We start from the raw sequence: 22,694 nt of genomic DNA, 5'->3' as shown, positions 1-22,694 counted from the left end.
AAAGAATCATCTATTTCATCTACATTTTCAAATTTATTGGTATGGAATTATTTACAGTATTCTCTATATGATTAAAAAAACTCAAGTATATCAGCAGATATAGATCCTTTAAACACTGTGTATTTATACCTTCTCTAATATTATTTTTCATGCTTTTCTTAAAGTTTTGCTGGAAATATATGTTTTATCAGATTATTTTTGTTTTGGTTTTTATTTTTATTTTTGTAGAGACAGGGTTTCACTATGTTTCCCAAGGTGGTCTTGTATTCCTGGCCTCAAGTGATCTTCCTGCCTTCGCCTCCCAAAGCGCAGGAATTACAGGCATGAACCACTGTGCCCAGCCCCAAATTAGTTTTAAAAAGTACTTTGGTTTTGATCTTTTGTATCATTGCTTTCTATCTTATTAATTTCTGCTCTTATTTTTATTATTTCTCCTTCTACTGTCTTTAGATTATCCCTTTCTTCTGTTTTGCTTCTAGTTTCTTATATTGAATAGAATTCACTTATTTCCACTATTTTGCATTATGGTTAACATTGCCAATCACGTATTTAATACATGCATTTTCCTCTTCCTCTTTATCAATTTTTTTCTGAGTAGCAATGCACTCAGATCTTTTCAATGTCCTTTCAGGAACTGAGGAAGCCATAGCCTAGCTCCTGCCTTTAAACTTTATTTATGATGTATTGTAAGTTCTCTTTAGCTCATAGGAGCCAAAAGCCTACTTCTGGAAAGTAGCTAATGGTTTCAGCCCAGATCATTACACTTCTATTTCATTACTGGTCCACAGAGATACCTTCTTTGAGCCTAGTTATGTCTCTTTGGTTTTCTCTTTGTATACTTTATCCATCATAGCAATGTATTTGGCACAGAAGGATTAAAAAAGTGAACTCCTGGAGCCATCTTGATTGGAGGTCAGCTTTCTGCTCTTTCTAATATTAATCCACCCAGTTTTTCTGGCCGCTTTCAGTTCTTTGCGCTATATGTTGATTAAATGAGTATAACAAAGGTCACTCAAAGCTCAGTATGCCAACCCGGAAATTAGCAGCAAGGCTCTCTGAATACTTTTTGGTATTTTGTTTTACTTTATCTATTTGTTTTACTTTGTCATTCTGTATTATTGGAGGTAAGGCAAACTAAAGAGGTGCCAAACCGTGAGAGGCCTCGTATGGCAAGCTGAAGACTTCTAACTTACGGCTAATTGAAAGCCATTAAACAGTTTTGTATAAGGTGGTGATGTTAGATTCGTTCACTGTTAGATCATGGTAGTGGCAGTATGGTGGATGAATTGTGAGGTCAAACAAGACTGGTGTCAAGGAAAACCAAAAGAAGACTCACACAATGATCAGGTGAAGAACAATAAGAACCAGTGGTGGTGGCAGTTCATTCTATCCATTATTGAACTCAGTTATTCAACATGTAAGAATTGCAGGTCTTGTGTATGCCTGGCATTATGCTAGATAAAAATTAATATAGTTAAGTAAAGCCCTGCCCTCATTGAACTTAAGGGCTACTAAAAAGGCATTGGAAATGTGTAGGTTACAGAATCAATGAGAACTTTCTGGATCGAAAAAACAGCATGTTTAAGAACTTAAAGCATGAAGGAGTCTGTGGATTTCTATTTCAAGGACAGGTAAGTTGGCTGGAACTCTATAACCCTAGAGGAGAACTGCAGAAAATGAAGCAGGAGAGGCAGGCAAGGGCCAGATCATATATGATTCTGTAGGTCATATGCACATTCCAATTTATATCCCACAAACAGTGGGAAGGTATACAAAATGGGTTTTAAACTACAGAATAGCTTAATTAGATTTAGGGTTTCAAAAATCCACTGTAAGCACGTATAAAGAATATTAGAAGTGGGGTGATCACTTGGGGGGTACTGTAGAAATCAAGATGAGAGATTACAGTGGATTTGGTTTTGTGATGTTAAACAGAAGACACAAGAAGTGGAGAGCTTTACGACACACGGTGAGGTCTGAGAAGATGGAAATATGGCAGAAAGATTTGAGATATCATATCCTAAGTTCGTTTAAAAATTACTGATGAAAACAAAACAGAACAAAACAACCATGGCAACAAAAGTAGATACAGCCTTTCCAGAAGCTGACTTTAAAAAACTTCTGGAGGACATGACTTTATAGTATACACTTTAAGTTCCATTGTAATTTAGCTGTGCTGAAAGGCACAAAAAAATCTGCATGTTGGCAAGAAGACCTACTTAAGTCTAAGAAATGGAAATTATAGGATATTATAAAGAATCTAATAATTGAAAAAGAACTGAGTGAGAAAGTGGCTTAAAGTATGTAAGAGGAAAAGGAGGATTGGTTATCTAGAAAACTAAGATGGTAACACCAGAGTATTACTTACTTGGATTCCTAAAATGTTTGGTGCAATTATGAGTATAAAAAAGATTTCTTCTTGTTGCTGTTATGGTTTCTTAGCTTCTGCACATCACACTTTATTCTTTTCCTTTTTTTAAAGTTAATTCTGGATGTTTGCCATTCAGTTTTAGGTAGTGTATAGAAAGGAAAAATCGAAAAGGAGCCCACAGATAATAGATTTATCTTTAAAACTATTCTAATTGCTCATGTAAAAGTTTAGTTATGACCCATTTTCTTAATTTGTTGAATTTTGTATAGGATATTTCAGATCACATGCAGGTTGATTAATAATGATGCTCCTCCAATGTTACAAATTATTTTGTCATGATAAATCATATTTTGTGAATTATATTTCTTATAAGAATATTTTAAATTAATATTTAAAATTTCTAGTCTGATACCAAAGTATGCATTTCTCTCTCTTCATGGAAATTTTTAGTTTTTTAAAGACAGAGAGGAAATGTCAGTAAAAAGTATTAGCAGGTATATGCTATTACAGATTCAAAGTGTGACACCAATCTGTGATAGCTATGGTAACTAAAGGGGGAAAAAAACACCTAAATGCGTAACCATACTAAGAAGAAAAAAAAATCAATAATCATTGCCTCTGTGTTTAGAAGAACCTTAATTCTAGAAAAAGTGATATTTAACATTTTGATAATCTGTATCTCAGGATATGCATTTAAAACCAACTTTGTTTATAAGAACAGGCATAAGGAGGAAAAGCTCTGTGGCACAGCATCTAGATTCATGTACTATATATTTTACTCTTTACATAGTATTCTTGAAACAGGAAGCAAACCAAGCTCCCCTCCCCCATGTCTCAGCAAGAGCATGCCCCATAACAATAGTTCAAAGGAAAGCTCTATTCTGCAGTTGCACTGATTGTTCTGTCAGCTGACCTCTGCAGAAGGGAATTGCTAACCGCTGCCTTGCTCCTTAGCTGACAAATGAATGATCGCAGCTCCATCTATTTTCACTATGGCTGCCTCTAGCCCAGGTGCTCAGACAGAGAGCCTGGTGTGACATCTTAGATCAAGATGAATTGGCACAAACTCCTGATCCAAGATTGTTTTATACCATTTAATTTAGTTTCTTCCCCTGCTTGGATGAGCACAGCTCTGGTTATGGATTTCTATTCTAATGTACTGAAGCAGGCCCTGAAAGAAGCCAATGAAGCAGCTGCTGGAGCAAGGGACTGCAGGGATACTGATCAATAGGCAAGGCATTGACCCCAGCCGTTCAGCCTCTGCAACGGCCACTGCTTGAAGCGGGAGGGGGCACAGAAGCACACATGGGCTGCTTCCAGTAGGAAATTAAACAACAGGGGCATTTGGTGAGCTCCGCCTCCATCCCTGGTCCCCCATCTTCTTTATGTTCCTTTTGTTTAATTGCCTCAATTTTGTCTTAACTCCCACTCCAGCAGAAGAAATTAAGACTTTAGGGAAGTTTTAACAGTGTACTTTCAAACAATCATTTGCAAATTTTATCCCTAAGATAATGGAAAGAATCGTAACAGGTGCCCTCTGCTAAGTGGCCAAAATATGAAATCTTAATTAGCTGTCAAGTACATCACTTGGTGTAGTTTAAAGGTTGGCATGTACATAGGCTCATAAGAACACCGTCCAACTGGCAATTAACACTACTGATGCTGAAATTCTACAGTATGTAATTTTTATCAGTATTCAAATCTAAAAAGATGATAGCCCTTCATTAACAAGGAAAGAGGTAAAAAAGAACAAGGAAAGGAGTCCCTAAAGGAGACACTGACTGATTAGTGATTCTATAAGCTAGAGATGCCCATCCTGCTACTGTTCTAAAAATAACACGGCAATTTCTCATTCGTATAATTTTTCAAATTTGGAAATATCTTTAAATTATTGGCTTGCTGTTACTTTATTAACAGAAGAAATATGTAACTAGTTGCAATGTTTTCCTACAAATAAAATGACAACCAAATGGAAGATTTTGAGATATTAAAAAATTGGAAGATTTTGAGATATTAAAAAAAAATTCTGTAAAAGTAAACCTTTCTACAGTTTCATTTGTCTCATGAAAATTTGGTATTTTTTTTTCACAGAGACATGCCTCCATTTAATCATGCTAAGGGGTGACATGGAGATCCATTTTCTTGACAGGACGGTTGATCACCCTATCACAGTAAGAAAATTAATACCTTCAACTAGCTCTGTGTGGAAAAGAGAAGCTACATGCGATGGTAAAGGACATTAATGTTCTGCATTTTAAGTTGCAAACAGAATACATGTTCTGTGTGAAAATGATACGTGGTCTCATTATTGGGTTACTTATAACAAAATATGAGGTTTTAATTTTGATTAAAACAACAATTTACTTCACACAGTGATCTTCAAACGTACGTAATTATCTTCAGATTTAGCATAACTGACTCTAGATTTACACAAACTGGAATAAACACTTTGCTTACAGCTTAACTAGAATACAGGTAAAATATTTGAGAAGTTTAAGCTATTTAAAGGGCTATGAGGTATTGATTACTTCATTTAAAAAGCAGTCAGAGAGTGCAACGAAGAGGTCAAGATAAATTTAACAGTTTGAAGCACTTTACTAAATAACTCTAAAGATCATGTTAATTGGCTTTGTGCAGTGCTAGGGTAAAATTAATTTTATCCTAGCTTACAATAAAAGGATTAAAAGACATATTAAGTTCTTCAGTTTTAACTGGAATAGGAATCAATGGATTTGAATTAAGGCTAAAGGCGGTTTTATGAGAGATGGACTACTAGCAGATACTTTATATGTGCTATTAGCCATATATTTATGGGGCTTTATTATTGCATTAGGTATTAAAACCTTAGATAAGTAGATACCACCAATTTACTACTCTGAGAATACACCTTCAGAACTGTGCTTTGACCTGAAAAAACTGTTCTCAAACATTCAATTCTTTATTTAGAAATGAGTGTCATAATACTTCTTATAGCTGATATATATAAGTAAATTTCTAGTAAAAATTAAAATAATGCGGGCGAATTCAGTCAGAACTCCCTTCAAGATAATAACTATATTGAAAACATAAACTATAAAATAAACATGTCATTAGGATTTTTTTTAACCCAACACATTATACTGAGATTTGTGTTAACATAAGAATTTTATGCCAGAAATTTCTGGCACAAGATGGAGTCCAAACAACATTCACAATGATACAAATATTTTCTAAATTTGGTATAAATTGCAATATACCCTAAAACCCTTTTGAAAGGTCAGAAATGTGTATTGGTTCATGATAAATAAAAATAAACAATAAAAGTGTTTCTTTACTTTTAAATATTTAATAATATGTTTGAGAATCATATGTATAGAAAGATAATTTGGTTTTACTACTTGCTGCCTGGAAAAGTGCAAAATATAATTTGCATTTAATAAGACATAGTTTTAAAAATAGATAACCGTGACTTTGTAAGACTACATAAATGACTAGAAAAACAGTGAGCTTCAAGATCTCACAGCAGAAAACTAAATGGCAACATGTAGAGACTAAAATAATTTGGATTAAACTAGGAAATACTTTCTATTATGGTTTTTTACAGCCTTGTTTTATTTGCAATTAAGTGTATTTGCTAATATTAGATTTCGATTAATTATTAAAAAGCAAGAGCAAACTTAGCAAAGTGAACTTTGTTAATACTGACATTCTGGAGAACAAGCGAACTTTCAGACTTAAGACACGATTTACTATGCACAATGTCTGCATATAGTTAAATAGTCTGAGCACATCATTCAAAGCCCTACAAATGTTAGTCAATAAAGCTACAAAAGATTTCTATTTTCAGACCAGTAAAATATTCTTCTAAAATTTTCATTTTATTTCTATTTTCTCAATCCCAAGGATATTTTAAATGTGATATGGCATTATCAGCATACACTGACTATAAAAAGCGTATATAAAATTGTATACTGTATTGAGTTTAAAACAATACATGATAGTGAAATGTGTCCAATCAAAATATATTTCAAACTAGATCTTCGAAAGTGAGTTACATTCAAATTGTCTTTAGATGTACTTTAATCAAAATAACTTTACCTTTCTCCTGACTACTATCCAAATTGAGGCTGGGCATGGTGGCTCACACCGAAGATAGCTTGAGCCCAGGAGTTCAAGGTCAACCTGGGCAACAGAGCAAGACCCCATCTCTAAATTAATTAATTAATTGATACACCTGGCTGCCCAATGGAATATTAACAATTTATTTTTAAGATCTATCTTTTTAATTATCATTGTATGCTGGTAATCAAATATGTTAATTCTATATTTACATACACATAAATACATTGCATGTACATAATTATACATCTACACATAAGTATATAGCATTCTTAGTGACGGTACCAAGACATGATACCTAAGCAAGCTAGAACTACACTTTTGAGATTTTTTAAAACATGTTTTAGAATTATAATGAGAAAAATGTTGGCCCTCAGTGGAGTTTTCACAGTGTAAATAAATTGTTTCCATATACGTATGGCTCAAACATTTTCCATACCTACTTGCTATTCTTAGGGTTGCTTAAAGTAGGGATAAAGTACAATGCCATAAAAATGTGAAATTTTATCAGATATATAACAATAGTCTTTCAAAAAAGCTTGCTAACAATAGGAAAAAAATCTTAAAAACAAACAAAAGTCTGTTAATATTCATTTTTAAAACAACTTGGCTTTAAAAGAATTTAAAATGCTACATAAGTCATCCAATGTACCTTAAGTCTTTGAAGTCAAAAACTTCAAGGCTAAATTTGTTAAATGTGAACACACAAAGACATAGATTGGTGATAATCCAGGTTGGGAGAAAGGACTCAAGATCTCACTGTCCTGGTGGTGATGTGGAGGATGTATGTTGTGGATCCATGCCATTGTAAATATATGTAATTAAGTTGTTTTCCTAAACCAAATGTGTTTATATGAATATTATATATTATTTTCAATTGTTGGCATACCTTAGAGCTCTGCAATTTCTACAAAATATGTCAAATAAATTTTAGTGATACAAAAAAATAAAATTGTACATGGTTGTATGGCCAACATGTAAATTTCAACCTGTGCACCTAAAGTAAATAAAATAAAGTTTTTAAGTTTTCTGTGTCTTCTTCTTTGCCTCCTATCAAGAAAATGAACTGATTAAAAATGGCTGTCATAGGGCACTTCAACATTTACTTTCAAATTTTCACGTTATTATCAAAGCTAGTGTGTGTATAGCTAATCTTGTGTTAGCGGAATAAGATTTTCCCCCACTGTATTAAACACATATTTGAGTTGCTTTGTGATACATCTGCCAATGTTTTCCTCACATCTACTGACAGAACATATGGAATTTGCTCCCCAAATCCAAGAGGCTTTTGCTGCTGGTGTTGCTGCTGTGTTACTTCCCCACTCACTGGAAAACTGAAGTAAACAAACATGCTATTAATTTGTATGTATGCACGATAGCCCCCTGCTGGAACACAATAGGTTCTGCAAATGTGTATTTCTTTCTGTAGCTGCTAATTAAGCCATTCTGAAATAATGCCTCTTGTATACACATGTATTACGTGTGTGTGCATTTGACAAAATAGACAAAGCTATTTTCCATTAAATCAGATAAATGCAAAATATATGACCACTCTAAAATGATTTTCTTTTTCAAAGAAATAATATAATCACTCCTCTGAAGGTGTGTCAATTATTTTGATAATTATAAATCTTAAGCTTTGAGGGCAATTCACATGTTTTTCAAGTAATTCATGAAACCATTTCTTATTTTTCACAAAGATCCTGTCCTATACCTATTTTCCTACCATCTGCATCATCTTATATTTCCCTTTATTCTCTACCTGAATAACAAGTTAATTTTTTTCTTTGCCTTTACTATTAGGGCAAACATTCTCAGTTTAAAAGGAAATTGAGATTTTAGTAATCCCAAGTATCTACGACAGCTAAGTAATCAGAAGTCTTATAGGTAAAAACTATCTCCAAAAATGTCCAACTTTTTTGCTTCAATTGACCTTTCAAAGGTGAATCTGATACACATGGCAAATTTAAGAAACTACAAATTGTAACACTGAGACCATTATTCACATTTCCATGAGAAAAGGAATATTTCAGAGACACAGTGGTTAGTGACTTGTAAAATTACACAAATCTGAAAACACAGCAAATCATTCTATTTTCTCATACAGTTACTACTTAGAAAAAGAAACTCTGGCAATGAGATTTACTTATAAAAATAGTGGAGTAGACATGGTACGTTTCTGTAAAAGATCAAATAGAAAACATGAGACAACATTTGGTGGACTGGTAGAATACCTCCTATGAAGATTTTATATCTGTGCATTTCAGCATAGTAAGAAATAAATAAACCTAAGGTCATTTTTATTTATAAAATGACAAATCATTTATTGGATTCACTTAAAACATATTTTCACCTGGGTAATTACCAACTTAGTGATATAAAACTGAGATGAAAAAGGCCTTGCTCTACTTCTGAGCCATTAACAAGTACATTTGTTTATTTATAAGGAGTACCTATCTGTAGTATTCATTTTTTTAAATTATATCACAATAATGAAACAATGACATATGACTAAAAGTGACCATTTTTTAAAGGTTCGTTTGGAGTAAATTAGAACCTCTGAAGGATCTCTAGCTTTCAAAAATGATCACCTTATTTTATGTTATTTTTTCTTCTGCTTTCTTTACTGTAAGTGAGATGTTAAGTAGAAATAAAGGAGCATAGTTAGGGGCAACATAGTATCTTGGAAATTAATGCCCACACCTTTGTGGTAACTAGTTGTTATTTGGCAAATTTTTTTCACAAACCTTTTTATATACATAATTTCTTTTACTATATACCTTTTCAAATGAGCATATAGAGATATTAAAATGTACTAATATTCTCTTTCCTGTAATTACTTTATAGGATTTCCTATTATCTAGTTAATTTCATTTCGAATTTGGCTCTGAGTTGCCTCTCTTGCAAATATCAAACTGAAACAGCTTTCAGTCCTTGAATTTTTTGCACAATTATTCCAATGTTTAACTTAGCACATATGCCTAGAGATACTGAATATCTAACTCATTCAGGAATTACAACTATGGATTTGGAAATGCTACTACTCCTGAAATAAACAGTAGGGGAAAAGTTTAATGTTTGCCTAGATATGTATGCAGTCAGATACGCAGGTTTATAAGATGCCATGCCATTTTTCCAAAACTAATTTTAAAACAAATCTGTTTCTGCTATATGATACAACATTATCATTTCCTCAAAATCCTCCCTATCTATCTCCCTCCCCATGATTTGACTCATTAGGTGACTCTGGAATTGTGAAGAGATGGCTTCTTAATCTCTAGTCTTTTATTAAGACAGAGATAACAGCATATGTAAAAACCTGGAAAATATATATGTATCGATGTTGGGTAAACATACATTCTCAAGATGGCTATTATTGTACTTAAACTGCTCTGAGATTTAAAAAAAAGTTTTAAGCTGGGCATGGTGACTCATGCCTGTAATCCCAGCACTTTGAGAGGCCAAGGCAGGCAGATGGCTTGAGCTCAGGAGTTCGAGACCAGCCTAGGCAACATGGTGAAACCACATTTCTACTAAAAATACAAAAGAAATAAAAAAAATTAGCCAGGTGTGGTGGTGAGGGCCTGCAGTCTCAGCTGCTCAGGAGGTTGAGATGGGAGAATCGCCTGAGCCCAGGGGGTGGAGGTTGCAGTGAACTGTTATTGTGCCACTGCACTCCAGCCTGGGCAACAGAGTAAGACCCTGCCTCAAAAATAAATACATAAATAAATAAGTAAATAAAGTTGATACGTAATAGATGTACATATTTTCAGGGTATATGTGGTAATTTAATACATTCATGTAATTTGTAAAGATCAAATGAGTGTAACTGGGATATTCATCACCTTAAATATTTGTCTTTTCTTTACGCTAGAAATGCTCAGATTATTCTCTTCCAGTTATTTCAAAATATACAATAGGCTCTGAGACTTTCTGGCAGGACAAAAAAAGGAACATAAACTCAAGAGGAGATAAACTTTACTGAGAACTCCTACCACCACTGCCATAAAATCACCAGTGTCAGTGTCACAAATATTTTGCCATATAAGGGCTCAACACAGACAAAAGCAATCCAAAGCAAGAATTTAATATGTGCTTATCATTTCTCTGAAACATAATTTCTCCTATTAGCAAAAGAAAAAATAATTTATCTAATACTTAAAATCCAATGTTTTTGAGTTCTAAAAAATACTCAATAAGAAATAGTATTTACTCATAGAAAAAAAATCTTTCGAAATATGTTAAAAAGTTCCTCCATTTTAAAAACATCAACAAAAAAACTGAAGTCCATCTTTTACTTAAGGTGATTCATACACCTCCTAATACTGTATTTGTTATAATGACGTAATTATATGCCTACTACAATCACTTTCCAGATTCGTAAAAAAAAAAGAACTATTAAGATTTAAAAAAACAAAAAACATATTGGAAGCTGAGTGTGTAAAGCATCTCTTAGGTCCAAGTTAAGATGACTGGGTGAATTTTAAAATTTTAGAGATAAAAGGAGATCATAGAGCTGCTCTTTTAATCAGACCAACAGATATTTTATAGATAAGGAAAGTTAAGTACGTGAGGTGTTCAAGCCACAAGGTGAAGGGCACAGAGTGCGCATTCCTGGCAACATCATTCTGGATGATCACCAGAATCTTTACTGACCTATAATCTCAGTGTTCACTGCATAGAAATTAGTTAATATTTGATGCCTACGCCAACACGAATCTCTATTATGTATCTTCAAATCTTGTATAGTTTTAAATGTTTCTTAAAAAATAATAAGCAAGCAAAATTTATAATTAGAAAAAAGTCTTAAAAAAAGTTTTGGACCATGGTATCTAATATTATATATATTTAGTACAGAGCTACCTAAAAAATGTAGAAAATGCCAGAAGAGATATTCTATCAAGCATATGAACTACATTAAATTGTTTTTATATGAAAGATAAATAGGAAATACTGAAACATACCAAAAACAAAGTACTGAGCATCAGTGCATTACCACACAGAAATCAAATACTTAAATGAATTAACAGAATAAAATCAGCATGCCTTCCACAGAAACATCAACCATTTCCACAGAAGAAAAATTTCTCCAAATACAATATATGGTCAATAATACCAATTCAAAATATGAATTAAACATTAATTTCACCACATAAACCTTCCTGTAAGTTGTCTACTATAAACATGCATGTACAAATATTTTCAGAAGTCACATACTGCACCTCAGAATACTGCAAATAAATTCATAATCATTTCTGAAGTTTACTGTGTAATATCAAACAATAGCTAAGAATCAACATAAGGGTTAAGACAATCATTTTCTACTGCATACTAGTGCTATTCTAAGCCGATAGTGTGTTTAAATCCACACCAATGAAATCAATACAGCACTGTTCTATTCAAGGTGAGACCAAATAAACCTGTCTGAAGCTTTGAGAAATAGGCTTTGCAGTATACTTTGAGTGCTAAATGCCTTTCAGTCCAGAGATCTGTCATTAAATAATCATTAGCCATCATTCACTCTTCCTAAAAAGCTTAACATCTAAACTTGTTCAGCATCCACTAAAGCATTAGTATAGACTACCAAGTAAGTACTCATTAGCACTTAGAGATGTTTCAACCACTCTGTTTAACCATGTATCACTTTTTCAAAAAAGACTGCAAGATATTAATACATATTTACTGCTGGATTAGAGTGCAATGGATACAAATGATTAGTAAAAAGGATATCAATGTAATGATCGGTCTTGTTTGGATAACACGGCATAACCTCACAGAGCTACAATCAACTCTTTCCTGGTTAATCTATCAAAATAAAACCCAGTGTCTTTCTTCCCATTGAGTATCATATATTATTCAGCACCATGTATATGTCAAATGAAATTAAGTTAATAATGATAGAGAATTCATCAGGAGGCAATCTTGGCTTTGATCCTGAATGTATTTTAAAATAATGCTTCCTTTATCAATGCTATTCATATCTCAATTTCAATATATGATCATCTCAATTGCTAAATATCTACTATAATGGACCCTGTATTATTTTAGATATCATGAAGTAGAGAGACAAAATTAAGATATATTTATCTTCTATTACCTGAGAGGTAAATACATAACACAGAATGATCTTTATTTAGTAATGTTATTAGACCAAATGTATAAATTTGATGGGCAAGGTAATTTCCTCTGTACTGGTAAGAAGTTAATTTTTGTATGCTATTATACTAATCCTCTCCATGTCAAGTTAATGTTAATGAAAACGTCATTTTGGCAAGACATTAAATTGTTCTTCATTTTTAAAAGCTCAAAGAAAAATATATGGCCAGATACTTATGATCTCACTTACAGTTTTATAACATCACTTTCAATTTATTTAATACAGATTTCAAGCTAAGTGAGAGTCATGACATTATATAAACATTTCATTTAACCAGATGATATTTGATATTTTCCCAGAAGTATTTACGTAACTAAAAACAAATAAAAGTATTATTTTAGCTATTAAGTTTTTTAAATACACACTGTATAAATATAAACTGTAATATTTAGAAATGTTCTAGTATTCTAATTATCATAAGTCCATTTGATGCTTTCTCCTTTTTCTCTCAAGAGCACAACATAAAATTTCAATTGCTAAGATATGAGCAAGTAAAACATTACTTGGATAGTTTGGTAAATGTAGTATCGCAATATTATATTTCAATTTATAAAACATTTTAAGCCTCAGAAATTAAAGAAGATAATATTATATAAAACCAAAACTCATCACAGATCATTTTAATAGTCAAGTTGTCTTTTACATGCAGTATTGAGATTTTTAGAACTCTTTCAATACATTTTGAGATATAAAATGGCCATTCACTTTCACTTGTTAAGGTACATCAATAGGTACACTGAACTGATCAAACAGCTAACTAAAAACAAAGTACCAGTTTAGTCATTGTGAAAAGGAAAAACTTCTTTGGGAAAATTCAAGAAAAACAGTAAAGCTAAAAGTCATCTATTAATACTTGTATAATATGCAGATAACAAGAGAAAAGGTTAATATCCAAAGTTAACAAGAATAATGTAAATATAAATTACTTTCCTAGAAAACCCCTGAACCTCAAAATTTTGTACTTTTGCAATAAATAAAAATATGAAGTTTACAATTATAATAATTTGCCAGGAAATGTAATACTTTTTCAAAAATATATAATCTATAATAATTTATAAAATTAGTACCACTGAACCTGACTGTGCTCTCCCCTTCTTGTAGAGGTATACTCCTTCAAAACCTCAGTAAATTCTCATTTCTTCATCTATAAAACAGTGCTGGCAAAGTGCTTTTATCCCTCTCAAATTCTGTAACAAGAATCTCATATTGCTAATCTCTTACTTACTACAGAATCAATATTTATAACACCTTTCCTAAATTTTAAGAAATGTTTTGCTTCTTTATTATTATAATCATTTAATTTAAAACAAAATTGATTATCCCTACAATTAAATTTAGCCTTATTTTTAAAGGTAAAAATACGAAAAGGGATTTTATTTGCCCTCTCTAACAGTACAATTGTTTTGTATATACTAAACAACTATGTTATGAAAAAGAAACAAAATGTTGTTTTCAAATAATTCATGCCTTTAAAGATATGTTAGATTAACTGTTAATACAAAAACATGATCAATAAAAGCAATTCATTCTTGACTCTCAAATCTCACTGGGTATAGGTGAAACTTCAATAAAACTGGTACTCCTCTGGATTTTACATTTTGAAGCATGATTACTATTTTATTGAAAAGTATATAGGAGTAACACACTATTCTAAATTATAGTCATTTTGAAACTAAGTTGCAACTTATCCTGATTCTTTATGAACAGACTAGGTTTTTATTGGAAATCAATTGGAAGGCAGGTAAAATTAGATAGCCATGGTTACCAGAATATCAATAAGAGATATAGCAATATCCAATTCCAAGTCTTATGCTAAAATAAAAAGTAAAAGATACTAAAATAAAGGTACATCTTCTGCATGCAAATGTTTAAGATGCAGACTATATTTTCAATGCCATTATATATAACCTGAAAGACATAATAAAAAAATTTTCATTATTGTTACTTCATTATCAAAATTATTATCAAGACAGGGTTTTATTTTATATTTTTCATTTGCAGGTTCTAAAAACTAAAACAACTATACTGAAATGTAAGGATATAAAACAGACAATTTAAAGCTTTATCACATTTCAAATATTTCTTTAATATAGGTAATGTTATATAAATAAGAAAAATTTCTTAAAATGTAGTGAGTATGCTATGTTGAATTTAAGAGCTGACTGTACAAAATTAAGATAAATAAAAAACACAAGAGAGAGTTTATCACAAACTTTTAAATACTATTCATATACCGTTAATTCAAAAAGCTATAATTACAACATAAACATTACTGATAATGTAAATATCTTCAAAATGCATTACATGGTGAATTTACATTTGTAAGTTATTAAATCAATATCAGATCAAAATCTTCACATTAAAAAATAAAGTATGCAGACTTCCAAGATACACAACATAATAGTAGACGATAGTAAAGTACTTCTAAAAATTATTTTAGCTTTGCTTCTGAATTTTTCTTCGTTAATTTATATTTATATGCAAATTTTCATCTACTAGGTATACTTAGGCTTATTTGGAAAGAGGCATAACTGAAATTTTATAGAATATACTTACATATATTAATAATCCATCTCATTTATCCCTTAAACATCAATTTATATAAAGAAATGCACCTATCTATAGGTACAACAATCACTGAAATTTTTCTGTGTGTAAAAGTACTGAAAAAGTCCAATGGTCTAATTGTTATTGGAATGTAATAGTTACATTACACTCGAGGCTATTAAGCATGCATTCCTTAACCTAATTAAGTGTTCGAAATCATGAGATTTAATTTTCATAGGAGCAGAGATCAATATTATGATACTTATTTTTCTTAAACTATTTCTCAAAACTGCTAAACCTTAACATGCTGTTCACTCCTAAAGTGACAAATACAGAAAAGCAGTAGGTTCTTGAAATATGCTACCAACAATCCTGTTCAGAAATGAAAGGCCAATACTATATTAAAGAAAAAAAAATGAAACCACAAATAAGTAACAGAATTATAGCAGGCCCTACAGTGTTGTAGAAGCTCAATACTCAACTGCTCTGCTGCTGGAACAGCTCGAGAGAGAGTTAACCTGGTGTGATAAAAGACTTGACAAAGCAATTCTGACTGTGCAGCAATGCTAAGTTGTGGACTAATACAAGAACAGGAGGCCCAATCGCTGTCTTTCACCATGCACAATTTACACATGGCTTTATCAATAGCCTTAGTGCTGAATACAGAACACACTCTATTTGGCTTTCAGTCAATTAAGCTTTAAGCTGTCAGCAAACAAGACTTTTAAGTTAATTTTGAATCACCACGAATCAAGTTGAAGGTTGTGAAAGGGCGGCTCACATGCCGGCATGAAAAAAGGCAGTTTAATTGCCTCTGAATAGCTATTATATGCTGCAATTGGCCTATTGAATCTTAGATGATCTATTTATTTATCAAAGTGCAACCATCAAAGATTAGAAAAAGAATGAATAATATAAACTGTACTTTCGCTGTTTCACATAATTGATGTATTTTACAAAAGTATTTAAAAATTCATATTTTTAAAGCAGATTTTTTAATCATATTTTTAAAACATTTGTGAAATAGAAACCAAAACAAAGTAGTCAACATAGAAATACAGCAATTGTATTTCTAGAAAAACAGATATATTTTTTAAAAGATATACTTTTTACTATGTAATATTTTCATGTATTATTTGATACAAACCAATAGTTTAGAACACATGTACTCCTTCATAAATATTTATATTGTAAATGTTCATGAAATAAAGAGAGGCAGAAAAAGAATTATAAAATTGAGCTAAGTCAGATTTTAAAACATCTTAATTTAACATTCCTTAGATTAACTGCATCATTAATTGTGTGAAGAAAAAGAACACCAAATACATCATTTTAATAAAGACTTTTTTTTAACTAAGATTAAGGATTTCTCAAGAAAATAGCATAATCAAATTAAAAGGATTATTATATTCCTAAACTGCATGATACCTATTTTCAAGAAAGACTGTGGTTGGTTACAATCCTAATGAGTTTTTTCCTGAAATTATTTTTTTCAATTGCATGTGATCTGGTTTATTATTATAGGGTTACTCATGAGTGCTGGATGCATATATTGATTTTTTTATTAGAAGAGAGCACTGAAGCATTAGGTCAGTTGGGGGGAGGGAATGCTCAGATTTTGTAAACAGATGTAAACATAGATCAAATTTAAGGATGGTAAAACTGAACCATTTTGCTTTAGCTGGGATGAGCTATGGTTCTTTTTTCACATTTTTACAAGTCAGTCTTTGAAGAGTAAATGTATTGAAGCATGCATTCATGATTACATAGGGAAATCATATGGAGATTAATGGCTATAAAGTATTAATGGTTATAAGAATTTAGATAGAATATGGGTTAATTTTAGTATTCCCTCAAGAACAGTCACATATTCTTGGAAGCATGGGCCCATCATTCTGTGCTTCCAGTCAGCAGAGGCGACGGGCTTGGGAATCAGTACTGACTACTATCGTTCCAGGAATTACCACACATTCGGGGGCTGAAATTCAGTGAAAGAGTATGGAAACCCTTTCTCCTTCCCTCTTTTCTCATCTATTATTATAAAATACTTTTCTTGCATTTATATTCTCAAAATATCTTAGGATCATTTACTAGTTATACCCCACAAAAATCAATGCTACTAAAACCATAAAGATAAAGACATTAAAGGAGCGAATGCCTATATGACTTCCAAGGGAAACACAGGAAGGAAGCAGATGAAGTGTGAAGAGCCAGACTACCCGGGATAACACAAAGTAGAAGCCACGTGAAGAAGGGATATTCTTCCTCATCATTACTAAGAAGTGTTAACAAAAGACCTAAGTTCAACGGTCACAAATGTTCACTGCACATTTCATTTTATATTTGTGTATTTTATATATTTATACAAGACACAAGGTGTTCCAAATTATTTCATTTCGCTCATAGAAACATCCATTTATTCAAAATGGGTGGGAAGGCATACTAGGGACTAAGAACAGGGTTTCTGCCTTTTTGTACCGTACATTCAGGGGAGGAAGGCGAACACATAGACAAATACAAGTTCCAAAGTATAATAATACTAAGAGCAAGCAAGAGAGTGACATAGAAAATAAGGCAGAAAACAATCAATTTTAGAAAGAAATCTCAAGGATAAAGAAGAACCTGAGGCACTGGTTGATAAGCTGCCCCAGTCTCCTGGCTAGGGAGTGGTGGGGCCAGGAGGCAAACCGGGCAGACTACCTCTAAAGCCAATGCTTTTACCTACTACCCTAAAGAAACAATAAAAATTAGGTATACTAAGGTGTAATAACCCTTTCCTCAAAGATATCAGGGCTTAATAAGAAAGTAAAGATAAATTAACAAATGACTGAAAACCAAGGAAGAAAGCAATACTTATCAATAAGCAAGGTCAACAACAATAAGAAAGTCATAGATATTCAGAGGAAGTTGACCTCAGTAGGCAAAAGGGAGGACCTCACAACAGAGGTGCCACCCCAGGGAGGTCCGTAAATCCATTCAGATTTGACAAGAAGAAATAAGGGTGCACCTAAAGAAAAAGAAACCACAGCAGAAGCTGAATCCTATCCTGACCACCACCCATTCTGCCTCCTCTCATGGCCACTGTCTTCTTCATCTTTTGCTCTTCTCTAGTCTTTTGGCATAGCATCTACCATCTTCTAATCTACTACAAAAAATACACTAATTTATTCTACTTATTGCCCCTCAACCCCATCCCCCTGCAAGAAGGCAGGGATTGAGACGACTTCTGTCATTTTGCTCACAGATGTTGCTCAAGGGCTTAGAACAATGCCTGGCATGTAGGTGCTTAATAAATATTTGAATATTTGATGCTAAATAAATATTTGTTGAATTAATGAATTAAGCCCAGAAGCAGAACAACTCCAATTATACATGGGAAAGAAAAACCAGTTTAATTTGGCCCAAGATAGAGATACTGAAAACAAGTGGGAACTAAAGCTAGAATGTGAAGTAGGCCAGCACGGTGGGGATTGAGGTAGGAGGATCGCTGGAGGCCAAGAATTCTAGACCAGCCTGGGCAACAGAGTGAGACCCTGTCTCTACATTAAAAAATAAATGATAAAAATCTTAAAAATAAAAAAAATAATATGAAATAGTTTTAGAATATAGGGGTCTTGTATACCAGGCTAAGGAGATTATATTCTAAAAGCAATGACAAGCCATGGAAATTTTTGAATTATATGGTGATTATTACGAAGAGCATTCTGACAACTATGCATTTAAGAGATTTGAGACAGAGGCAGTAGCTACTAAAAGGGTAGTGGTAGTGAACATGGAAAAGAGGAGCTATTACACAGGAATAAAAAGTCTGAGCTAAGATGCACAAAAGAGAGTGAAGAGTCAAACATAATTTTAAGGTTTCAAATCTGTACGAATGGTGCTAATAAAAATAAGTAGAATTCAAGCATAACAGCTTAAAGTAACTGAAGGCTATTCACATGGAGAAGTCTAACAAGCAGCTGAAAGTAAAAGCCTGGAGCTCAGCAGAGAGATGAGATCTGGAGAGAGAAAGCTGGAAATGATTCCCTGTCAGGTGATAGGTAATGATGAGTGTAACAAGGAATAGAAGAGAGGAGGGGACCAAGCAGAGAATGCTGGGAAAACCTAGTCATGTACCAAACTGTAGGAGATAAAAAAGGGAGTCACAGAGAAGGTAGGAGGGGATGTTTCCTTTCCTACTTTCTTAGAGTGACAAACCTCTACACAGCATTTTGGGCTGCAGGTCTGCTAGCTGGCAGTCCTCTGGGCTCCCACACTGCTTCATGCAAAGCCTCCCAGCAGCATTCGCAGGCTTTTTTGTAATTTTCCACTTTCTGTCCTTTATCCCTCTATTTCCTATAGCATAATCCAGGGTGTCCCAGGGTGTGTGTGAGCATGTACACACATGCACACACATATATATGTGTATCTGAGTGTGTATATAAGACTACTTGCTGAAAATATATATGTGTATGTATATATATATATGCATAGGCATGTACATAAAGCTTTATGCTGCTGGTTGGGCACAGTGGCTCGCGCCTGTAATCCCAGCACTTTGGGAGGCCGAGGTAGGCAGATTGCTTGAGCTCAGGAGTTCATGACCAGCCTGGGCAACACAGAGAACCAATCTCTACAAAAAATACAAAAATTAGCCGGGTGTGGTAGTGCACACCTATAGTCCCAGCTACCCTGGAGGCTGAGGCGGAAGGTATCACTTGAGCCAGGGGGTTGAGGCCACAATGAGCTGAGATCACACCACTGCACTCCAGCCTGGGTGACACAGAGAGACCCTGCTTCGAAAAAAGAAAAAAATGGTTTTATGCTACCAATATGTTCCTGGTCCACTAAGAGTTCCACACTCTGAGGGAGAATACTATATCAGAAACCACTATTTATTACTTTCCTTCCACTCTAGTATAAAAAATACAGAAGAAGCCCTACATATTGCCTCGAAGGAAGGTAATTACTCTGAATGTTTTATTGAACCAATAGAAGATTTTAGGGCCAATACTGCCCACAGAATTTACACCTCATTCCTAGTGAGGCATTTGACACATTCTCACAGGATCTTCTGTGCTGGCTTAAGCTGACAGAGAGGAAATTAAAGGAATCAAAGCAGGTATCTCCCTTATATTATGTAACTTTCTCCTTTTAGGGAAAACAATTATATAATATTTTAAACATAATAATTTAATATAATCATATAAGGGGGAAAGGTAACCATAAAAAAACTTTTAGAATAGCTGTGGTCTCAGCTAAAAATCTCTACTTCTCAAAAACGAACTAGGGGAGGAGGCAGGAGGATGGTAAAATGGCATTACATAAACTCTGGCTTCAAAGTATTGTTGCTGTTTTTTCTTAAAGACATTTTAGGAAGTACAGAAGGCTACTCAATACTTCATTATATGAGGTATCAATGTGGAAAGACTTAGTAACTCTACGATAATAGCCTATAAATATAGATTATAAGAAATCTTTTTCTTAAGTAAAATGTTGATCATTATTATTTAAATTAAAAAAGATTTTAAAAGTTATAGTTTTTTATTTTTATTTATTTATTTTTTATTTTTTAACTGAGTCTTGCTCTGTCACCCAGGCTGGAGTGCAGTGGCACAATCTCAGCTCACTGCAACCTCCACCTCCCCGGTTCAAACAATTCTTGTGCCTCAGCCTCCAGAGTAGCTGGGATTACAGGCACGTGTTACCTTGCCTGGCTAATTTTTGTATGTTTTGTAGAGCCGGGGTTTCACCAGGTTGGCCAGACTGGTCTCAAACTCCTGACCTCAAGTGATCCACCTGCCTTGGCCTCCCAAAGTGCTGGGATTACAGGCATAAGCCACTGTGCCTAGCCTAAGTTATAGGATCTTTAATACAACAGAAGTTGATTTCTTCTGTAGAATAAATATACACAAAGGCCCAACTGCTGTGAGGCAGAGCTCTCACAGTGTGTCAGCGCACTGTGATTGTTCTAAAGAGTCAGTCTTGGAAATTTTGATCTTATTTATCTCTCCTCTAGTTTCCTTCTAGGATTTTCCCTGCGTCCCCCTGGCTTCTTCGCCACCCCTCACCCAGTGTTTCCCAGAGGTACCAGAGTGACTTCTCTTACAGATGCATCTAGGGTATGCAGTTTGTCATGAATAGCTGAGCCCCTTCCCCTCTCTTTGGGACACATTTACTTACAAGGAGCAGATATCCTGCTCTGCTCTGAGAGCAGTGAGTTTTATAGAAACAGGTGCACAAGTGGAAAGGCAGTGGTTTTCCAGCATAGCCTGTAATTAATAATTAATTTATCTATAAAATGTATTAGAGAACAACAAAGGGCCAAGAATAACCAAGACATTTCTGAAGAAGAAAAGAAGACATGCCCAACTGGATATAAAGACTAATTATAAAGCCACAGTAAGTAAAACAGCATGGTATTGGTGCAGGAACAAATTCACAAACAGAATAAAGTAAGCAAAAAAACCCCGGGGTCCAGATATGCATATATCATGAAGAAATGTTTATTTATATGAATAAAAATGAAATTGGAATTCTACACCATACACAAAAATCAACCTCAAGTGTATTAACAGCTTTTATGTCTGTAGGAAAACTTTAAAACTTATGAATGAAAATAAATATGATGGCATAAGGAAGAATTTCTTAAGATCCTAAATACCCTAGCCATAAAAGAAAAGATGAATAAATTCAACTACACAGAAGAACTCCTCTTTATCAAAGCCATCTTAAAGAAAATGAAAATACAAGATACAGAGAGGATACTTATCATATATATAACTGACAAACTATTAGTATTCTAAACATATAAAGAACTTCTACAATTAGAAAGACAACCCAATTGGGAAAAAAAAAAACAAAACAAAAGAGGCAAAAGACTTGAATAGGCATTTCACAGAATGGGAAACACGTATGTTGAAACTCATTAGCAAGAAGGGAAATGCAAACCAAGGGCACAATAAGACATCATTTTCTACTATTATCAATTATCAAAATTTTAAATGTCAAGAGTTGGATAGAATGTAGATCAATAGCATCTCTCATACATCTTGGATAAGAATGTGACTCTATAAAGTTAATCATTTGCATATCCCAAGACACAGTAATTCCAGTCTTGAGTATATTATAATATATATGTATTGGTTTTGTCCATAGTTCCTGGCTCATAACTCCCCTGGCCCTTGTTACTGTCTTTTGTTATAATGTTGGAATACTTTAGGCCTCAGAAGCAGCCCTCGGAAAACAGAATCTCTCTGAGCTTCCCCTGCCCTCTCTTTCACCAGCTCCTTTTTCTCCCCAAGGCAGGAATCCTTCCTCACCCTTCCTGTCTTGGAGCTGGTCATGAAAAAATTCCCTCACCTACTTTGTCTAATTGTAGGTCATAAAACCTACATTTCAGAAGGGGTCCTACCCTAAACCTAGGAGGAAAAAATGCTACATAGAAAGGCCAAGAAGATCTGAATAGATAGGGCTTACTGGGTTTCCTCCACAAAGTCCATTAGCATTAGAGCATACCTTTTCTGTCCAATCACATTAATA

General features: G+C 33.5%; 1 protein-coding gene across 1 annotated transcript in view; it reads right to left on the bottom strand.

Annotated features, from left to right (window-relative positions):
* The window catches only part of WDR7 (WD repeat domain 7), a 392,926-nt gene that overhangs the window by 151,984 nt on the left and 218,248 nt on the right, over positions 1 to 22,694 (bottom strand). The window lies entirely within an intron of this gene.

Source organism: Pongo pygmaeus, chromosome 17 (genome assembly GCF_028885625.2).
Source record: "Pongo pygmaeus isolate AG05252 chromosome 17, NHGRI_mPonPyg2-v2.0_pri, whole genome shotgun sequence".
Lineage (NCBI taxonomy): Eukaryota > Metazoa > Chordata > Mammalia > Primates > Hominidae > Pongo > Pongo pygmaeus.
The sequence above is the reverse complement of the archived record's forward strand: the minus strand, read 5'-3'. Positions and strand labels throughout refer to the sequence as shown.